The 7,674-nt window shown below is 30.3% G+C and overlaps 1 protein-coding gene across 6 annotated transcripts in view; it reads left to right on the top strand.

Moving 5' to 3' along the window:
* Nucleotides 1–3,978: 3,978 nt before the first annotated feature.
* Nucleotides 3,979–7,674, top strand: part of LOC132700390 (uncharacterized) — a 46,917-nt gene continuing 43,221 nt past the window's right edge. For 4 of the 6 annotated variants that reach the window (XM_060667666.1, XM_060667664.1, XM_060667670.1 and 1 more), the window contains exon 1: nucleotides 3,980–4,188. The gene's annotated coding sequence lies outside the window, so the exon portion shown is untranslated. Of the gene's footprint in view, nucleotides 4,189–5,442; nucleotides 5,498–7,674 lie in introns of all 6 variants that reach the window. The other 2 variants (XM_060667665.1, XR_009618639.1) reach the window with 2 other exon arrangements.

The following is a 7,674-nucleotide window of genomic DNA, read 5'->3' as shown; positions in this document are numbered from 1 at the left end:
AATTAGATATAATAGGTATAATTATTATTACGTTTTTTAAATGTGTATAATTAAGGAAATTTTTATTAAAAAATGTTTTATTAAAGAATTTAAATAAAATTGCTAAATTAATTATTGTTTTTAAAAAATAAATCCGAAAATAACGGTTCCAATCAGTTAAAAACCATGCCCTATTTATTTTTGTTGCAATGACTTGTGCATATCGAATTTAATAAAGTCTCATAATTTAAAAAATTAAAAAATTTGTTTCTAATAATTACAGAATTACGGCAACACCGCAGTGCTAAGCGATGTTGTCAGATTTACAATTTTTACGTTACATGTCAGAAATTTATTAGTTTAAAAAAGCAGCCAAAGTTGTTACAATAAATTTCAATACCTCAATCAAAAATCAAGAATGCTAACGGCTGTCATATTTAACTCTGTATAAAAAGAAATTCCTAATATTTCAGAATTTTGTAGGTTTCTGAACATCCAAACTTATAGAAGTGTATCAGCGAAAGGTTACCAGAATTATAATAAATATTATCGCTAAATATGACAACATTGCCGTTAGAATTTTTGAATTTTGCATGTTTAAAAACCCCGAGCTATTGAATGTTGTCGTTCCAGCTTTGGCAGTTTTGGAAATATTTAAGCGTTCTATTACTTTTTACTAGAAAAGCGGTGTTGCTGTATGTCAGTAATTAATAGAAGAAAAAACTGAAATTATATGTCCTTACCAAATTCGACATGCGTAATTCACGTGTAACGTAAAAGTAGTAAATCTGATAATATTGCTGTAGCATTTTTGAATTTCGCATGTTCAAAAACTACCAGGTATCAAATTTTAACGTTCCGGCTTTAGTAATTTTGGAGATATTTAAGCGTTATGGTATTTTTTACTAACCCTGTTTTTAAGTAGATAGATAATTTATTCACAAAGCCCAGTTTTGCCAGAAAACAATTACATAACAAATTACAACTTATGTATATGATAAAACAATGTACAAATTTCCTTTAAAAAGACGAGAACTACAAGCAATTTTGACATAAAAAAACCGATTCATTTTGAGAAAGAAAACTTAGATGATTTAAATGCCGTCAAATACATTTCAAATTCTTTCGGTCTGTAGAAAGCATTGCCCGACAGGAGCCTCTTGGTGTGTTTTTTAATTGCTTTGCTGATAGATTTTTCAGGTTTAGAGGAAGCAAATTATAATAGTATAAAACATGTGTTTTGGTTTCAATAACTGTTCTGTAATATGCGTATAGCAACTGTGGACATCATTGTGTTTCTGATATGAATCTTTCTTTATATGTTCTATCAGGAGTATTTTAAATATGTATCTGCATGGCATGGTTAATAATCCATGCTTTTAAAATACCCCTTTTCAGGATTGTCTCAAAGGAAGTTTAAAAATCAACCTAAGCAGCTTTTTTTGCTGTATAAACACCCTTTCCCGATTATTAACTTGTCTCCAGTTTACAATATTAAATGAAACAGAAGAGTGCACTGACGCGTAGTAAAAAGCAATTAGCGGCCCCCCAACAAATGAATCAATTACAATCAACACAAAATTACAATCAATTGGTTTTGCTTACAAAAATCATAAAACTGTCTAATGACAAGCGAGACACCATAAATGATCCCTTCCATAGTCGAAAAAGGACGTGTCATCAATATACATGAAGACACGGCAGTCACCGTTTAGAAATGCGGGCAAATCTTCATATGTAAAAGAAAATAGAAAGAAAGGGACCCAAAATTATTCCTTGGGGTGTGTCCAGATTGACATTATAAAAATCCGAGAAGTTTCATTTGCTGAGAACCTTATTTTCATTTTGTGAATGTGATAAAATCCATACATTAAGAGGTCCTCTAGCTTCTTTGCCATTATATCCTAGTTGAAGTAGTCAAATGAGCCAGACAGATCGAGAAATACTCCAACCACGGTATTTCCGATATTGACCTAATCACAAATATGCTATTGCTGTGCTATTGGTATAGGTCTATAACTCTCCATCACCTTTGAATCCCCTTTTTGAAACACGGGAGTCATTTTAGAATTTTTCAACGCCGAGAATAAACAGGTATTCGTCAAATTAACTTTGCGTTTAAAATAGCACAGCATTCATAAATAGCTGAATGCGCCAGGAATTCCAAATGTCGATGTCGAATAACACCAAATAACCACAAGAAAATTGACAATTTAGCTTGTGGCGTGATTTCCACTGGCAGAACGTGTAAAACATGAAATCGTAGAAAATGTTATTTAATTTCAACTTGAACTAGTATTGCTACTACTAGAAAGTAATCTTAGAATCAAAAAAGAAGAACGAATCCTAAGTTCATTAATCGCAAATACTCTTCAAATACCCTAGCATTATGCCAATCTACTTTTATCAGATATTTATCTGGAATACCAACAAAGATTAGACAGGCACTGACGTTTTTAAATATCGCAAAAAAGTTCTTTACCGCACCTTGTCGAATGATTATTGCTGGGGCAAAAGTTACTTTAAGTGGTAAATACAACAGCAAATTCTTGTATTACTTTGAATCTGAATTAAATATAGGTCTCGAACACACACATAGATAAGTGTTACAAAGTTAGGGCCATTATTAATTGTTTTCAACAAAAACCACAATTAGGGTTCGGATTCTGACATAATAAAGAAAGAAAATAATTATTATAATAATTGGTAGAGATGATTTTTGGAAATTACAAATTGGCCTATGGTAAATAGAAGAATGATTATCTAAATGAGCAAAATTTTGGATCCTATTCTATTTGCGGTGCGTCCGTGTCCTTTCAGACCTTAGGCCCGCACGTATTCACTCCCTTCCCTAGAAGAGCCCAGTACTCTCAAGGAAGTACAGTACCTCTTTCATGGAGAGTGTAAATAGTTCCTCAATGAATTGAGCACCCACTACTCTTAATCGGCTGAGCCCTATTGCTTTTTTTTTTGGAAACTTTAGCGTCACAAGAGTATATTATTTACAGAGAACAGTGTAACATATATTAATAAAGGACATAGTAGAATCAATGAAATCTTGCAAATTTTATGAAAACGTATAAAGTCAATAGTAACTCCTTAAGGTGTGGTAAGAACACAAATTTGCAATAGCGTCACACGGTTGCAAATATACTAATAATTAATTTTGGTTAGTAAGAAGAAGTCAATTCGTAAATATCGAGAATCCGAGAGTCTATACAAAACGATTCTTAAAAAAGGGGAATGTTAATGAATAAACAAATAAAAAAATAAAAAATGATTTGCTTTAAGGTAATGAATATTGCACTTCATTAAAGGCTAACCGAAATTAACTGTTAGTATATTTGCAACCGTGTGATGCTATTACTAATTTGTGTTCATACCACACCCTAAGGAGTTGTTATTGACTTTAGGAGTCGACATTAAAATAGTCCATATTTAATATACGTTTTCGCGGCTTTAGTTTTAAAATCTAAATTAATTTTCTGTGTGTGTGTGTTTTTTTTTAACTTTTCTCGTATGTTTCTCAAAATTATTACTTCCAATTGGTTTAATATTGGAACCAAATTTTATTGCTAATTAATCAATTAATTGTTTATGTTAAAGATTATATTTCAATAACTAATATTTAATGTTTTAATTTTATTATTTAAATATTGACGTAGAAGGAAGGATCACTTTTAGCTGACAAAACTGCTTGAAATCCAGCAAACAAAGATAGTGATGAGAACAAAAAATGAGAAGAGGAAGGAATCGAATAACGAACTACAGCTGTTGCAATTTTTTGCCTCGGTTGATTAAGAAAACGCCCTTCCATACTATCGTCAAAGAAAGACAGACGCGATCGAAGAATCTTTTAAAGTTCATTATAACCTTAGACAACTTCCGGCTGATCGTATTGACATTTTCCTGCAAGGTCTGCTTTATACGCGAGCTGCTCCTGCTGCGATTGAACGGTATAAAGCAAGCCTGCGCACAACATAGAATACCGCGCGTATTGTATCGTTCGCTGTGCACTTGCTAGCAGCGTACGTTTTTAAAATACCGTGAATATATCTAAAGAATTCCGTTCATGCAGTGAGTGTGCGGTTAAAATGTTTCTAATCAGGTGGTCGCGTGTAAAACTCGTGTCTTAAAACGACTGATTCCTCGAGTTTTTCAAATTAAGAATGTCTTATTTGGATTTGGGACGCATTTTAGGGTATAAAGGTACGTTAAATTTCATTGCCATCCGCAACATTTACGTTCAGATAGAAGATTTTTCTTAACGTGATTTGAATTTTAAATGTGCCGGATAGCCGAATCTGGTTAGTAATTAATCACAGGAAAAAATCCTCATTGAATGACGGTCAGTAATTATTTATGAAATATTATTACACATATTTTTTTTGTTTTATCAGCGTTGTCGTTTAAAAGCGATAACAAGACTTGAATGGCAGATTTAAAAAAATATTTTTAAAACTTGTAGACTGCGTTCATTAAATAAATTATTAAAGAAAAGGCAACCTTTTTCGTATTAAGGAATACTTTCTAGAGCATTAGTATAAAAAAGTACCGTAAAATGATTACACCGCAGTCCTTTGATTTCAGTTAGATGGTTAAAAATAATACGTCATAGTAAACAGTCATTGATATGGAAATAAAAAATACTTGTTAAATTATGTCTTTTAATGAATAACATATTGTATAAATATCTATAGTATAAATAAAGTTCAAATGGATGCAGGGCACCCATATTGATATTCAGCCCTCCAAATGATATAAACAGAATGAAATAAATAATTATTAACTCGAAACAACCCTTTTTGTGATTAGGATAATGAAATGCTGTGCTATGCCTCTCATCAATGTAGCGCATATATAATTTAATTTAATTTTGACGAATTTCAGTTTTTAACCGAATAACGTTTTTTACCAATAAACTAGAATTTTTTAGTATTCTCAGGGAGGTGACATTTTTTGTATTTTTGGCAAATATCGAGTTTATAATAATTATTTAATTTATAATAATATGACATAGCGACTAAATGAAAATTATTTCAGCAAATATACAATCCATTCAAAGGGCTGTATGGCAGTCAGGATGCTCTAAAACAGTTTTATACCATTTTTGAATCTACTTCACCTTACCTTTCGTAACAACCTTTTTAGGAACGCTCTATTTGAAACATATTTTGTTACTTAAACCTATTATCTTTGTTATTTAAACCTATTAAAAGCTACATTAAAAGACTAAAGCCTACCTAAAAAAATTATAGAACCATACCATTTTACTATTAAATATTACAATGTAATATTGTAATATTGCCATTGAAAATGTAGTGAATTTTTAGAATTGTTGCCTAATGGATATGAAAGTTTATCATTGGCTCTACTTATATATTTTTTAATCATTCCAGGATGGCGCAATTTCATGGGGCTCATGTTAGTTCTTCATTTTATCATTTAACTATTTTTTCGCAGCATATCTAGTACATCTTATCATCAACGATTGGTTAGATACGCAATTATTTGTTTCGTAAGTACGGGTAATTTATCCAGTCCGCTTGGTAGCAAGCTTTAGTGGCTTACGGTGGTGGTAATACTAGCATTTCTATTAGTGAAATAAAAAAAATAGTTAAATTAAATCAAAAATTTGCATAATAAAATAAAGTCAATGTTTAGAATTAGACTACTAGATTCGTGATGGTGAAAACAGTAAGAAGAACAGAGTGGTGCAAATTAGCTGAAAATTAACATCGTTAATAATTAGTTAATTTTGGTTCTTTGGAAATATGTCGGAAACACTTACTCTTCTGGCGTTTTGTTTTTTTTTGTTGGGCTAAAAAAATCCAACATAGCGTTACACAATGATCTATTTTATTCCTTATTGTGCTTAATTTGTATATGCTCAATGTGTACGAATTTTTTAATAATAAAGTAAATAACACACATATCATCAAAACGTATGCGATTTTTACAAGAAAGCACTATATTTTCTCAACGTACAATGTGTATATGTAACGAGAAGATCGATTTATGCAGGACTATAGTTGGTCATCTCACCCGTCCATTATTGTTGAACCATTAAGTTTTTAGTTGGATAAAAGTTCAAAAAGTTAAAGATATCTGTTCTATGAAACTTTAAATAAAACTTTCATTATGGTTTTTTACCTCATTAACCTCAATTATACGCACCCTGCGTCGTTTTCGAACTAGAAACAAACACTACAAAGCTGCAAAGCCCAAAGCGCAAAAAGTCAAGCTGAAAACTTAAAATTTTCTACATTAAGAAAATTTCTATTTCGTCTCATCTTTCGAAATAACGGCATCTGGTTGACGTTATACTTATATACATGTTCTTCTTAGATTATTATACTTCCATGGCTTGTAGGTGCACTCTATCTCGAGGTATCTATTTATAATATGTGCGTGTAGTTTTACGATATCAAGTCCAAAATGGTTTAATAGCCAATAGTTCGATATTGACGTTTACTATCACTAGGTACATGACTCTCGTGTGCAAAAAAACGAGGAGTTAAGAAAGTGAACGTAAATGACAGGAAATTTTGCAACTTTTATCATTCATACGACAAATGAATAAAACATTAGGGAACACGCAATAGTTAAGTTATTAAACGCTCGGAGCTAATTATATGTTTTGGCTGAAAGACGTTAAGAATCAATGAAAGATGATCAACCAACCGTGGACGTATCTGTCTCTCAAGTTTTTAGAAAAACATTTCGTGAAATAACAATGTTATCTAATGAAATAATGAATGAAATAAAACAGTAATGAATGCTTTTATCCGGAATCGCAACTGTAAACTATTAAACAAAAATTTTAATTAGTAAGCCAAATAGATTACTAAGTTGTTTCCTCAAAAAAAATATATTTTTTTTCTCCAGGTTTCATTTTTATATTCGAACCCAGTCTATAGGAAATACATTTAATTATTATTATTCTACTATTTAGATTTAGAGAACGGACTCAAACAGAATCAAAGTTGGCCTTTTTCAGTCAAACTTTCACTAACGAAATACAGTTTTACTTTTTGTTAACTAATTCTGAAAAGAATTTCCAATTAAAATACCGCATATACTTACTAAATTACTCTTAATTTCTACCAAACAAGGCACTAATTAAATTTAAACTTGCTAACAATAAGCTCATGAAGTAATAGTTCCAGTCGAAATCACGTAAGATTAATTCATCAGATTGTTTTCCATATATGTATTTATTTGAAATATGTAATACAAAACAATGTCTCAATGGATACATTTATTTTAAATATGTAAAACAAAAAAATTATAACTTTGTTAAAAACACTGAGTAGATACAATTTTTTCAACTAAAATACAAAAATAGATAAGATTTTAGTGCTCTGTATGACAGGGATGATAAATGCCAATAATTAATAATAATAATAATCCTCATTTTATTTTTTTTTCATTATTTTTGTTTATGTCTAACCTTAGCTTACACCAAACTAATCAATTTAAAATAAGTAATAGAAATAGAAGCATTCCCTATTACCAAAATTATATAGAATATGGAAACTAATTATTTAAAATATAATAATAATAAAAAATAAAGATAATTATAAATTTTGGTTTTAATTGATTGTAATTTGGTGTCTTGAGTTAATAATTCTTTAATTGGAATAAAAAAAGCAGTTATATATTACTTATAAGAAAAAAATAATTTCGCTGTTT

The sequence above is a fragment of the Cylas formicarius genome, unplaced genomic scaffold (assembly GCF_029955315.1).
Source record: "Cylas formicarius isolate icCylForm1 unplaced genomic scaffold, icCylForm1.1 PGA_scaffold_4__25_contigs__length_36172078, whole genome shotgun sequence".
In the NCBI taxonomy this organism is placed as follows: Eukaryota; Metazoa; Arthropoda; class Insecta; order Coleoptera; family Brentidae; genus Cylas; species Cylas formicarius.
The sequence above is the reverse complement of the archived record's forward strand: the minus strand, read 5'-3'. Positions and strand labels throughout refer to the sequence as shown.